The sequence below is a fragment of the Zosterops lateralis genome (assembly GCF_965231275.1).
Source record: "Zosterops lateralis genome assembly, chromosome: 22".
NCBI classification, from domain to species: domain Eukaryota; kingdom Metazoa; phylum Chordata; class Aves; order Passeriformes; family Zosteropidae; genus Zosterops; species Zosterops lateralis.
In genome coordinates this window covers 7140593-7154912 of record NC_139782.1, presented here as the reverse complement: position 1 = coordinate 7154912, position 14320 = coordinate 7140593, and the positions used below count along the sequence as shown (strand labels likewise).

Sequence of the window (14320 nt, the reverse complement as noted above, 5' to 3'; positions counted from 1 at the left end):
TTTCTCCCAGCCTGTGCTATTTATTCTGACATTTCTCTTTTAATGCCTTGTGCTCAGTGTAGAGCTCGAGTGGGGCTCGGGCTGCCCCGTCCTGCTAAATGGAGTCTGAGTTTGCAGGTGTAAAATGATGAATTCTGTGGGGACGGAGCTGAAGAGGACTTTGAGCTCTGGGTAAATCGAACAGTGCAGTTATTAAATTGTGGTTCTGTGTTAATGGGGTTGTGCAGTGGCAGGGTGAGAGCTGGAAACCATCGGGGCTCTGTGAGGGCAGGAGGATGGGTTTGGATCCTTCCCTGGCCGTGGATTCCCTTCAGATCCACTCCTATGGAATAGAAATCTCCATTTCCAGTGGAATTCCATGGAATGGGGTGGGTTGAAGGGATCTTCAACCTCATCCCAATCCCCACCGTGGGCAGAGGCCTCACTTTCCTCACCTGGATTAGCTCAGGGATTTAATCAGGGAGAGGCAGGGGCCGTGAGGGGCTCCAGAAAAGGCGGGAAAACCCAAATCCAGATATTTGAGGGATCCCAGGCCCCGTTCAGGAGGAGATGAAGGAAAGGCAGGGGCTGTGAGGGGCTTCAGAAAAGGCGGGAAAACCCAAATCCAGATTTTTGAGCGATCCCAGCCCCCTTTCATGAGGTGATGAAGGAAAGGCAGGAGCTGTGAGGGGCTCCAGAAAAGGCGGGAAAACCCAAATCCAGATTTTTGAGCGATCCCAGCCCCCGTTCAGGAGGAGATGAAGGGAAGGTAGGAGTTGAGAGGAGCTCCAGTGGCAGGTAACACCTCTCGAGTGGAGTTTATTGGGAGATTTTGGCACTTTTGGAGCTCCGAATTCGCTTTGGAGGAGCTGAGGGGACTCTGAGGGGGCTCTGAGGGGAGGGCGGGGCCCTGAGGGGGCGGAGCCAAACACAGGAGGGGCGGGGCAGCCCCTGAGGGGGCGGAGCCCAAACATGAGGGGCGGGACAGTAGATGAGGGGGCGGAGCCAAACACAGGCGGGGCGGGGCTGTCCCTGAGGGGGCGGAGCTAAGCACAGGAGGGGCGGGGCCAACACAGAAGGGCTGGGGCAGCCCCTGAGGGTTCCCGAAGGTTCTGGAAGGGCCCAGTCGAGTGAAGGCCTCAGGTGAGGGTTTTTTCGAGTGAAGGCCTCAGGTGAGGGTTTTTTCGAGTGAAGGCCTGAGGTCATCACCTGTTTTTTTGCCTTCTGAGCCAGAAAAAGGTGACAGGAGGGATCTGGGGGAAGCCAAAAAGAGCTTTAGGGCTCCTGCCCCTCAGTGCTCCTCCCTCCCGCCTCCCCTGGCACTGAAGAAAGTATAAACCAAAACCTGAACTAAAAATTATCATGAAGACACAGCCACAAAACATGGACACTCTAAAAAAATCAACCCCAAAAAAGAGACCATACAAAACAATTCCTAAAGTATAGAAACTGGTTTATGGAAAAATATGAATATTCATCAAAGTAATGCAATAGAAAATGTATTTAACAAATATCTTTGATATAGCAGAGTGTGGACTTGACTGAGTGCTAAGTCACCCAGCCTGGCTGTACTTTGCTTTTTTATCTCCTAATTGTCTTAATTTTTTATTAAACCTATTTCTTAAAATTTATTGAAAAAGTGAACCTTATTTTTCACAGTCCTTGGGGTGTTTCCTCACCCTCAGGGATCAGGAGCAGCATCTGAAGGAGGGAAGAGCCTTTTTGGGGGGGACTCTGCATGTCCCAGCCTTTGCTGTGCTGCTCCTGCCCCTCTTTAATTAAAGCTGATTTTTCTCCTGGTGTTGACTTTGCAAAACCAAACTGGAGCTAAAAGATAAAAGCAAAGCACAGATCCCATGTGGACAATTTAGCCAGGTTATTTTTTTTTTAAATTGTTCTTTGCAAATGCTGATCTCTGTAGAAGTGATAACTTTCACCCCTGCAAATTCAGCTACTCCTTCCTCCTTTCTCTCTAGAGAAATATCCAGTGAAGGAATCTGGTAAAAAAAATATATTTATCTGCATGAACTCTCAGAGGTTTTTATAAAATTGAGTTCTAGAAGGGTCACCTGTGGCACCTGGATGTTGGTGCAGAGCAGGTTCCTGACACAACATGAGCATTTGGGCCTCACAAATGAGAGAAATGAGTCTTCGCAGTAAATATTGATCTGACCATTTTCTGCTCAGATGAGTCATGGGAAAAGCCCTGGAAAAGACACCATAAAAGAGCATTTAACGAGTGGAGGGCACTTGGCAGGTCAGAGTCACACCCAGGACAGGATCTGATTGTTGTTTTACACATTTCAGGTTTTTTGAAGTCAGAGCCTGTAAATTCCAGGACGTTAAATCAAGCCCAGCCTCACGGTAAGAACAAATAACTTTGCTGATTTTAAATATTAACGCAGCAGTGTGTTTTCCCAAGCTACAGACTATTAGTCAGATCTGGAGGATGGAGATTCCTCTGGCCTTGCAGCTCGTTGGAATGAACCCCAATTACAAAGTCTGGGCAGTTATAAGGAATCTGTTATAAGAAATTGGAGCTTTCAGAGCACCCTCGGTGGGTTTTCCCTTCCTCTGAGTTGGATTGTTTTAGTGTCATCCAGCTGTCACTTCTATCCTTCCCTCTAGTTCATTCCTTCACAGCTTAGTGCTCTTTATGGAGTGGCAAATAAAATGGGCATCACTAGCAGTGTTTTGAATAAAATGGGCATGGGCAGCAGTGTTTTAAATAAAATGGGCATCAGTAGCAGTGTTTTGAATAAAATGGGCATCACTAACAGTGTTTTAAATAAAATGGGCATCACTAGCAGTGTTTTAAATAAAATGGGCATCACTAGCAGTGTTTTGAATAAAATGGACATGGGCAGCAGTGTCTGAAGAAGTACCAGAGGACCCTCAGGAGTAAAGGAAAACTGATGTCACCATTCTGCTTTCACATTCCTTTGCTGCAGACTCTGAGATTCCAAACTACAACATTTCTGCAGGTTGCAGAAACAAATCCTCTCTTTCCCTTCTGTGTTATTTAAAGCCAAAGAGCTCCTTGGCCTCACTGATTTCTCCCGGAGACAGTACCCGGGGCCAGGAGCTGTTGTGACAGAAATGCCTTCATCTAAATGTAAATGTAAATGTTGCTGCCCTGCCTCGGGCTGCCTTTGAGAGGCTTTTTTTTTTTTTTTTTGTGGGAAGCAGCTACAAAGTAATGGTCCCAATCAATTTATTCGTGTCAATAAAAGGCCTTTTATATGTTTATTTGAAATGTGTTGTTCGGGGCTGATAGGACTGAGTTTGTTGGCGTGTCAGAGTGGGAAATAGAGAAGGAGAAGGAAAAGGAATGTCCAGATTGGGTTGGGGTGGAGTAAAGGAGTTCAGCACAAAGTCCCTGACTAAAAAAGTGATTTTCTGAGTCACCCAAGTGCAGAAAAATCTGCTTGTACATCTCAGACAAAGTCAGCTTGACATTCTCTAACCCCACCCCTCCTGTCTGCAGGTAAGAGGGGCCACACCAAACTGCAAAACACAACTTTTATTACATATTTTGTATTCCACATTAAAGTCTGAATACTGTATGTGCATCTCCTGCCTGCACCACCCATGAGCGGGGCTTTCTGTGCCTGTATTTAATTCCCTTTTGACTTGAGCTTCGGTTTGAGCAGCCAGAGGCTGATGGGCCCGGGCAGGTGTTGATGGCAATCCCAACTGCTCTGCCCATGGAGTGGGTTGTGTAATCCTGTCTACAGCTTTTATTTCTCTCCAGTAGCAGTTTGGCATCGGTGACAAATGATTTAATGGCCCATTGAGAGATAAATCTGACCCCGGGGCTGGGAGATGCCTCTGCCAACCTGACCAGGTGTAGTTGGGTTCTGTCACCCCTCCCAGGGCTGCTGGTGCTCTGCCTTGGCTGCCCTGGGTACACAACAGGGGTAAAGCTGCTTACTGGCTCTAAATTACAGTTTTGTTCTTTCAAACAGACAGATTTCCACTATTTGTGCAATAGAGATGGAAGAGAACTTAGTAAAGGGTTTTGAGAGCCTTGAATCCCAATGGCTCCAGGATTTGTAACTGCAGTGCCACGATTTCAGTGTGATTTGAGCCTTGGCTGCTGGGGTTATCTACACCTGTTCTGTTCTGTTGTGCTGTGCAGCCTGGAGGAGGCAGTGAGAGAACTGTCCTAACCTTGACCCTAATGACCCTAACCCTAAATAATATTAATGACCCTAACCCTTAACTAACCCTAATGACCCCAACCCTAATGACCCTAACCCTAAGTAACCCTAATTTTAACTAACCTTAATGACCCTAATCTTGACCCTAATGACCCTAACCCTAACTAACCCTAATGACCCTAACCCTAACTAATCCTAATGACCCTAACTCTAAATAATCCTAATGACCCTAACCCTAACTGTCCCTAATGACCCTAACTGACCCTAATGACCCTAACCTTAACCCTAATGACCCTAACCCTAACTAACCCTAATGGCCCTAACTGCTGCTGGGTTCTGTTGTGTTTAGCTGGCTAAGGGAGGGCCTGGAGGTGAGATGTGTGTGATCCAAGAGCTCCTTAGTGCCAGGGTCACCCTGCTGCTCCCCGGGCCAGCACCGAGCCCAGCTGTGCTGAGCTGTGACATTTGTACAGATCTGGGCTCGTCCTGCTCCCATTATCACTTGTTCTGTAGTGGATCAGCTCTCCCTGTCACAAAGACATCTTTTATTGCTGGGGAATGTTAAACGGGCTCTGTGCTCAGAGCCCCGGTGTGGGATTCCTGGTTTTTAATCAGCAGTTTGACCAGTGCCAGTGCAGGGCTGCTGCAGATGCCCCAGGGGTTTCCCTCTCCTTTTTAATGAGCAGTTTAACCAGTGCCAGTGCAGGGCTGCTGCAGGAATCCCGGGGGTTTTCCCTCTTCTTTTTAATCAGCAGTTTAACCAGTGCCAGTGCAGGGCTGCTGCAGATGCCCCAGGGGGTTCTCCCCGTGCCAGAGGCAGCTCTGGGCACTGCAGGACACACACTCGGTGTCTGCCCGGGGTTTATTTACAGCAGTGCAAATAGGAGAACATGAGCTGTTGGCTGATGGCCCTGGCTGGGTTCCTGTGCTGGCCGGGCTGCAGGGGATGGATAGCACAGCTGCCTCCAGGAGGCCTCTGGATACTGAGGGCCAGCCCTGGGCACGGGCCTGGCCACTGGCCTGGGCACTGACCAGGGAGCACTGACCATGGGGCACTGACCAGGGAGCACAGACCATGGGGCACTGAGCATGGCACTGGCCTGGGCACTGACCAGGGAGCACTGACCATGGGGCACTGAGCATGGCACTGGCCTGGGCACTGACCAGGGAGCACTGACCATGGGGCACTGACCATGGCACTGGCCTGGGCACTGACCAGGGAGCACTGACCAGGGAGCACTGACCATGGCACTGACAATGGGGCACTGACCTCAGCACTGACCAGGGGGCACTGACCATGGCACTGGCCTGGGCACTGACCATGGCACTGACCATGGAGCACTGACCTGGGCGCTGTCATGGCACTGACCAGGGGGCACTGAGCATGGCACTGGCCTGGGCACTGACTGTACACACTGATCATGGGGTACTGACCTCAGCACTGACCTCAGCAGTGACCATGACACTGACCATGGCACTGACCATGGGACACTGACCATGAGGGGCTCCCTCCGATCCCCAGGGGTGGCCAGGCCGTTGTCGCTGTGCCCCGCAGGCTCCAGGTGCCATCGCAGGATTTGCCACGGGATGGCAGCAGAGTCTCAGGAAAAAGGAATTCAACCCTGGAGCGCCTGTGTGTGTCCTGCCTGGGGAACTCACAGAAGTTGAGACTGCCACAAACACAGAAATTTGGGCATCCCCATAACGGGGGGAGAGATCCGGGGCACCTGAAGGGCTGCGGTTTCCTTTGGGCTTTTTTTGCTTTGCAAATACAAATTCCTGTGCCCAAGCCTCCCATCTGCTTCCTCCTCTTTGCCCTCCTGGGTGGCACCTTTAGGCTTTACCTGGCCGTGCACAGTTTAAAATTCCGTTTTCCTTCTCTTTCTCCATATTCGGGGCTGGCAGAGCCAAACCTTGGAAGGGAGCAGCTCTATGAGTGTGTGCACTTTTCTATCCCGGGGGAATTGGGGCAGGGAATTCCTGTCGGGGCTGTGGCAGCCACTGCTGTCCCCTCCCTGTGTGACACCTCTGTCCCCTCCCTGTGTGACACCTCTGTCCCCTCCCTCCCTCCCTCGGAGCCTTCCATGGACACAGGGATATAAACACAAGGCAGCTGCACTGCGAGGGTTTGTTTCTTTTAGGTGCTCTCCACTTTTGAACTCAAAAAATACACACAGTAATATTGAATAAAAGCACCCCAGCTATGGGCAGCCCTGTTCGTCCACACCTGGACACAAATGGAAGTGGAATGGGCACCGGGCAGGTGTTAAAGCTCTCCCCGAGTTGCCATTAGATTGTATTCATATCTTCTTCTGGTTAAATGTTGTTTATTGCCTTGGAAATGAGCCTACTTTAATACCTTCTTGGTGTATCCATATATAAAACATCCACGGATGTGGCCTCCTTTGAGTTGCTTCACCTGTATTGACACGTAGGGATGGCCAAGATATTCTTGTCTTTTTTAATGGCTGGGAAATGGCTGCTGTTAATTCCGTGTAATGACTGAGTTCAGTGGGTGAAGTGCAGCTCTCTGTTCCCTTGTCTGAGCTCTCCTGCGCTGTAAATACTTTTTTCAGTGTGAAAGTCCTTCCTGCTGTTCCTGGTGTCCCCGGTCCAATGGCAGTATTGATTTCTTATATGCAGTGAACAAGATTTACTGCTGATTTTCTGGAGACGTTTCCTTGGCCCACACTCTATTCTTGCTTCCAGAACTGCCCTTTCCTTTCACTTTCCCTGCAAGGCCCCCAACCTTATTAACTCCCCCTTGTACATTCACAGCCTCACCTCAGCTCCACTTTGGTTCAAAGATGCAAAAAAGAGCACGAGCCATGAATTCCCCCGAGAGGGAAACCCAAAGTGTGCAGTTTCAGCTGGGTAAACTTCTTACCAGTTTTAAAGGCAGAGAGATGACTCAGATCACCAAGGTTCAACCCCGAGCCCAGTGATTTGGGAACAGAGCAGAGGGAGGGAAAGGGAACAATTCCCCTCAGGTCTCTTCCTTTGTATTGCTTTTTCCTTGTCAATACACAGCCTTGGCCAGGCTGTTGTTACCCAGGGAAATTCAGGAATAATTCTGCTGATTCCTGGACTTGCGGGTAAAATCCATCAGCTCAGTGCTGTGGTCTCTGGGCAGTCTGTGTGGACATGGAATTCTGACAGGGGATGGCAGAGCACATCCCTGTGCTCACAGTCCCTGGACACACACCCAGGCTAATTAACAACCAGCTCGTTAGAGTGAGGGTGCAATAAATAAAATATTAGCCAGAGTAGCTGGGTGAGCCCAGAGATACAAACAGGGCTGTGCAGGAGGGGTTTTTTAGAAAGGGGAGCCCAGAGTGAAGGCAAGGCTGTCAAAACCCCACACAATAATCCATTTGCTGCCTGCCCCACTGGAATTCCTGGGATTAGGCAGCCCTGGACTTGAGGGAAATCAATCCCATGCACATCCATGACTGTGCTTCTCTTTTCCCAATAGCGAGGGAGGATTGCAGCACATGGTGGGGAAAGGGACGTGAGGAGCTTCCCTAACTGTGCTGTGCTCCAGCATTTGTTTCACTCATTAAATGAGTCCTTTAAAGCCACTTGGTGGAGGCTGTTGATGGTTCAGTGTTTTTATTATGGGCAGGTTTATCTGCCACTGCTGGCTCAGCCTTTCTCGGGGCTTCAGCTCCTGAGAGTGGCCTGAAGTTGGCACTGAGGGTGGTGAAATGCTCTGAGATCTTCAGTGGAAAAGATTCCCAAAGGGCTCTCAATGTCATTTTGGGAAGGCGTGGTGAGAACAGTTTGCCCTTGTTGTCCTGAATGAGGGATGTGTTGGATTTTATCCTGGTCACCAGCAGCTTAGGTAAGGATGAGGCAATGTTCAGAGTCTCTAAACTGAAAAACCAAACTCCCTCAGTGCTTAAAAATGGGGTTTTGACCCATTCTTTTGTTCCTCCAGGTGTGTCAAGCAGGGAGCACCTTGTTCTGCCCCTCTGCTCCCGGGGTAGAACAAGGTCAGACAAGTCCTTCTAGGGCAAAAGAGCAGTTAAAAATCGTTTTGGTGCTTAACAGGGAGGCAGTGAAGCGACTAAAAAGCGGGTGTGATACGTTGAGATAATCTAATATAAGAAAGGACCCCGGAGGCAGGAGAAGCCGTGGTTAAAACCAGCAGCAGCCACTGGAAAGGCTTATCAGGAGCAGCAGGAAGTTGGAATAATCAATCCTGGAAGGAGCACAGTTCTTTGCTGCAGCAGGTAGAGCCAGGGAATATTTCACATCTTGGTACTATGACCTGGATTATCCAGAGTCCAGCAGCTGGATAAGACTTAACCCAGAAACAAAAAACCCAAACCAAAATAATATTTAAAAAACCAAAAAAAAATTAAAAAACAACCCTGACTCTTGTTAAAGGTCGTGTGCCACTTTTCACAAGAGGTCTCTGAATCCAAATGCTGGAAAGAAAAATACAACATTCTAGAGTTCTGCTGGTTAACTGAGGATTTTCATGTGTCCTGTTAAAATCCACCCACTGGTGACTCCTGGACTGAGAACCTAAAGCAGAGCATATAAAAACAAAACAAAACAAAACAAAACAAAACAAACAAACAAACAAAAACAAAAACAAAAACAAAACCCAAAAAAACCAAACCAAACACAACTCGTGTGATTTGCAGCTGGAATTCACTTAGGACTCTTGAAGATTTGTGATTTAGAGTCACAAAGATTTGTGTTAACTTTGCCTCCTTCCATCAGTGCCCAGTTTGGTGCCAGGATTCCCCCCTGGCTGCTGAGGGTTCTGCCCTGGAAATGTTTTCGGCAGCTCAGGCAGGTTCCTTTGCCTTGTCTCAGCCTTGTGAGAACAGAAATATTTCTGTGGGCACGGCCAAACAGTGAAATATTTGTGTGTGTCTGTGTTCACAAACATCAACACAGAGAGATCAGAAAAGTTGCCGAGTGAAGGAGCAGGGGGCAGAGGAGGGAGGGAGGGTCTGACTGTGCAGTGCAGGGCTGAGGGAGGATTTATCCAGAGGAGAAAAGAGAAGAGGAACCATCAGCTGTGGGGCATGAAAGCGGCAGCACAGGCAGCTCTGAGCCGGGCTCTGGCTGTGGCATGACGGATCTGGGACACAAGTTCAGCTTTAGCTCTGGCTGAGCCCGGGATAATGAGGGCACAGACAGCCGCGGCCGGGCTCATTAGCCATTCTGCTGCCCAATTAGGCTGGGAGCTAATTGCTCATTAATGAGACCGTACCTGCTGGGGCAGCTGGGCTTTCCCTGCAACTCGCGGCTGGAGCCGCAGCAGACGCTGGAGGCGGCGGGGAGGGGGGAACAGAAGCCAGGATTGAAGCCAAGGAGATGGAAAAGCTGCTCTGCCGCCGAGGAGGGGCTTTGCTGCTCTGCCGCCGCTCCCTGGGGACAGCGCTTGGATTCCTGTCAATTAGCCCCGAGCCCTTCAGCCTCCCTCTGCCTTGGCAGCCTGACAGCAGCGGCTTCACAGCCCGGAGCTTGGAGCTGGAGGGTGATTCTGCCCTGTGCCTCTCCTGAGCATCCCTGCAGAGCTCCTGAAGGGAGGGAGGAAGGAGCTGGAGGGTGATTCTGCCCTGTGCCTCTCTCTGAGCATCCCTGCAGAGCTCCTGAAGGGAGGAAGGAGCTGGAGGGTGATTCTGCCCTGTGCCTCTCTCTGAGCATCCCTGCAGAGCTCCTGAAGGGAGGAAGGAGCTGGAGGGTGATTCTGCCCTGTGCCTCTCCTGAGCATCCCTGCAGAGCTCCTGAAGGGAGGGAGGAAGGAGCTGGAGGGTGATTCTGCCCTGTGCCTCTCCTGAGCATCCCTACAGAGCTCCTGAAGGGAGGAAGGTGCTGGCCTGACCCGGCAGGGACAGCCCAGGGCCGGCAGTGGGATGCTGGAGGCAGCAAAGTGCAGCTCTCCAGGCAAATCCAGCTCTGCAGGACCTGCTCGGGTCAGCAGCTTCCAGAACAGGATGTGCCCCAGAGAGTCCCAATTACAGATCTGCCCCAGAGAGTCCCAAATCATAAATGTGCCCCAGAGAGTCCCAATCACAGCTCTGCCCCAGGGAGTCTCAAATCACAGATCTGCCCCAGAGAGTCCCAAATCATAAATGTGCCCAGAGAGTCCCAAATCACAGCTCTGCCCCAGGGAGTCTCAAATCACAGATGTGCCCAGAGAGTCAGAGATTGTGTTGAGGATGAAATTTTGTGTGTGTGCCAAGTGACCCACAGCACAGGTGGGTCTGTCAGGCACTGTGAGCACACCTGAGTCCCCTCAGCAAAACTTTTATTCCCAACTGCCCCGAGCTGTGCTGGGGGCCAAGCTAAACATCCTGTTTTAGTCTGGAGACTCCTGTCTCAAAGGGAAGCAGGGAACCACTGGCTGGGGCCGCACACTCCTGTGGCTTTTGGAGCAGACCCACAGGGCTTTTCTGTGAGGAGGTGGCTGCAGGAGGAGGGAAGGAATGCATTTCTCATTATGTGCTGCAGCCTCTCCGCTCTGGCAGCCTGAGAAGAGAAATTCTCTCTCCCTCCCCAGGCCCTCTGCCCCCTGCAGCTCGCTGATTATTTTTGGCTGAGGTGGAAAGCACAACCCCAGCATTTTTCCCTACAGGGAGTGACCCAGGCAGGAGGGAGGTGAAGCCGGGGCTGTTCCCTTTGTGCTCTCTCAATCAATAGCCACACTTTGGCTTGTCTGGAGCTCTTTTCCTCTGAGCACACCAAAGAGCTTTAAGAGCTGTTCTTGTCCCCACAGGTCACCCTGACCTCAGCTGAGCAGGAGGGGGGAAACTGAGGCACAGCTCCCTGAAATCACACCGGGGCTGGGACTTTCCATCGATTTTCTCTGGGCTTTTATCCTCAGGCTCTTCTCGTGCTGCTGAGGGCCCTCATTCCCTGCTCTGCCTCCATGGTGCTGTGGTTCCTGCACGGCGCTGTTGGTAATTCCTGTGGCTGCAGCTTTTCAATGGGAAGGTTCCTCTGGGTTGTGCCTTCAATAAAATAACGCTTGAAATTAATAAAATTCTCCTGCTCCGCGCAGGCAAAAGGGTTTGGCTTTTGAGGAACAGCTGTGCCTATGTGGGAGTCAGTCTGACTAACAGGACACGCCCAGGAGATGCTTTTGGAAAGCTGAATGGGGAAGAAAATTGTATGGGAGGGGGGTCAGGGCACCCCAGTGAGGCTGTGAGGGGTGTCCCCTCCCAGCCACAGCACCTGTGGGCAAGGGGAGAGCCTGGTTTGGCTTTCCCAGGTCCTCCCTGTGCTCTCCCCCCACCACAAAGCAAAGCCCCTGTGCTGGGGCAGCCTGCCCTGCTTTAATGGAAAGCACATGGGGAGCACAGTGAGGCACGGCCACAGCTGCTGGGAGTGATTCACTGGGGACACAAACAGGAATGGGAATGCTGGCTGCTCCCTGGGCAGAGCTGTCCCTGCTCCAGGCCCTTCCAGGGGGTGACTGCAGCTCCAGCAGTGACTCATTTGCTCCAGCCTTGGCAGAAAAGCTGTGCACGAGGCCCTGTGAATGTTTTGGGCCATGAAACCTCCCAGAACTCTTCTTCCCTCTCTCCCCTGCCCCTTCTGAGTGTGGCTTGTTCTGCTCTGAGGGCAGAGACCCTCCCTGGCTGATCTGTGGGGCTGGGGAGGGGAGGCTGCACCGAGGTCTCCAGCCAGAAATAAACTGTGTTTTAACACTCTCGAGCCAGCAGCAACGGGAACTGCACTGGAAAGGCAGGAATAGAGTCCTGGCTGGGGATCACTGAGTGTGTGCAGCTGAAGGGACAGGGGAGATGGCAGCTCTCACTCTTGGGGGTTTGTCTGCTGTTTGTTCACACCCATTCCTGGCCCTTCCAGGACCAGTGCACGGCCTGTGGATGGTACAGGCCGTCTGTGATTGGGTTTTGCCTGTCCTTACTGCTTGTCTGACAGATTTAGTGCCTGTTCCAAAGTCTGAAGCAGCAAAGTCCAGGACAGCAAGGCTGGAGGGTCTCAGGGCACTGAGAGTCCTGGCTTAATATGGAGGGCAGCCTGATTTTCCTCATCCTGCCACACCAGATCCCAAACCCCAGGGCTGAGAGCTGCCCCAGATCCCAAATCCCAAACCCTAGGGCTGGGAGCTGCACCAGATCCCAAACCCCAGGGCTGAGAGCTGCCCCAGATCCCAAATCCCAAACCCCAGGGCTGGAAGCTGCACCAGATCCCAAACCCCAGAGCTGGAAGCTGCACCAGATCCCAAACCCCAGAGCTGGAAGCTGCACCAGATCCCAAACCCCAGGGCTGGAAGCTGCACCAGATCCCAAACCCCAGGGCTGGAATCTGCCTGTCCCCTTGCAGATCTGCTCCCTGCTGTGCCCAGGCTGCTCTGCACTGTCCCTCTCCCTGTGCCAGCAGTGGGAATTGCTGGAGCACAAGAGACAGGCTGAGGTGCCACAGCTCCTGCACCAGCAGCACAGAGAGGAGGAGCTCAGGAGCCTCCCTGACCTCTCCGGAGGCTCGGCAATAAAACAGATTTGGAAAGCCCCCCCGGCTCCAGCCGCTTTTGGAAGCAGCAGGGCTCTGTTTTAGGAAAGGAGGGAGTTTAGGGAGGGACAGTGGCACCTGCTCCCCCCGGGGCTCTGCGGGGCCAAGTGTCCCCGCAGGAATCTCAGCTGTGCCAGGGGGAGCCTGGCAGGCGCCACCGCGGCCCCGGAGTGGGGACAGGCTCTGAAATTGGACCCTCTGTCCCCTCTGCTCCCTCAGAGTGTCCCAGCTGCCCCAGCAGACAGAGCTGTGTCCCGGCAGGAATTGCTGGGATGGTCACTGAGGTCCCCACATTGTATCTGCCACTCCTCCTGCCCTGGCAGTGCCCCTGGGATGGGGCAGGGGGGATGTTGTCACTGGGGCTGGCACGGTGTGTCCTTCCCTAAACCCTCCACATTCCTTCTGGGGCCTGGGGGCTGCCTGGGCACCACACCCAGAGTGTCCCAAATCACAAATGTGCCCCAGGGAGTCCCAATCACAGATCTGCCCCAGAGAGTCGAAATCACAATTGTGCCCCAGAAAGTCCCAAATCACAGCTCTGCCCCAGAGAGTCCCAAATCACAGGTCTGCCCCACTGGAAGGTGACAGGGCAGCTCCATCAGGGCAGCATTTGCAGCCTCCTGAGTTCTGGGGGGATTTAACTCTCAAAGATGATCCCAACATACCCTGGGATGGAGCTTGGCTGAGCCCCAAGGGCTGGGGCTGCCAAAAGAAGGGAGCAGTGCTGGGCCAGCCCTGCAGGAACAGCTCCCTGCTCTGAGCCAGGAGGAAAGGAAGGGAGGCAAAGCAGAGGGGAGAAGGGGAGGGGACCCTGCAGCACAGCCTCACCTCCAGCTGGCGCTCAGCAAGCACAGGAGGATGAGAAGTGCACAGTCCTGTCCTGCCCAGCACTGAGGGAAAAGAGTTCCCAGGGATTTTTCTCCTGAAAAACAACAGACAGGGGCTGCTCTTGGTGATGAGGTGATGAGGCTCAGCAGTGTGGCTGTGGCCAGATAACACATGAGGAAACCCTGGATAAACTTGTGTCGCTGTTCAGCTGCCAGAGACCTCAGTCCTGACCTGTAACGTCTTCTGGTGCTCCAGGCTCTGACAAACATCATGTGCCTCATTCCTGTGCTCCCAGGCTGATCTGCTGCCTGATCTGCTGATCTGCTGCCTGATCTGCTCCCTGAGCCAGAGCCAGCTCACCCTGAGCTGTGCTTTCTGCTGTCCCACCCTGGGCTCCTCCCTTCTGTCCTGACAGATCCTGTATTTCATTGGGAACCCATTCATGTCCGTAATTCCAGCCTGTCCTCTGTCTCAGCCCAGCTCCTGCAGTTCTGTCCCTGTGCTGTTCTCAGCCCAGGGCAGCACCTCAAACAGCTGCAGAGGGGAGGCAGCCCCAGGGTGTCTTTGGACCCTCAGAGAGGAGGTGACAGGCTGGGGGAGGCACCTCTGGGTACCAAAACAGGGCAAGTTTGAAGCTGAGGGGAGCCCAGCCATGTGTGGGATGCTGGGCTTGATTTGTGGGGTTGTAGGGTTACACAAGCAGGAGACACCCTGATCCTCTCTAGAACCAAACCCCACTCTGACACTTCCTGCTATTTACCCTGTGATCCAGGTGCTGTTATTCACTTCCATCCTGGCATCCTTTGCAGGGCAGTTTCATGTCCTCTGGCTGTTGTCTCACCTGAACA

General features: G+C 52.3%; 1 long non-coding RNA gene across 1 annotated transcript in view; it reads left to right on the top strand.

Annotated features, from left to right (window-relative positions):
• Positions 1-1058: 1058 nt before the first annotated feature.
• LOC310918044 overlaps positions 1059-14320 on the top strand; it is a 34729-nt gene continuing 21467 nt past the window's right edge. The window contains exons 1-2 of the long non-coding RNA XR_014591585.1: positions 1059-1122; positions 2287-2343. This is a non-coding gene — a long non-coding RNA (uncharacterized lncRNA). The remainder of the gene's footprint in view (positions 1123-2286; positions 2344-14320) is intronic.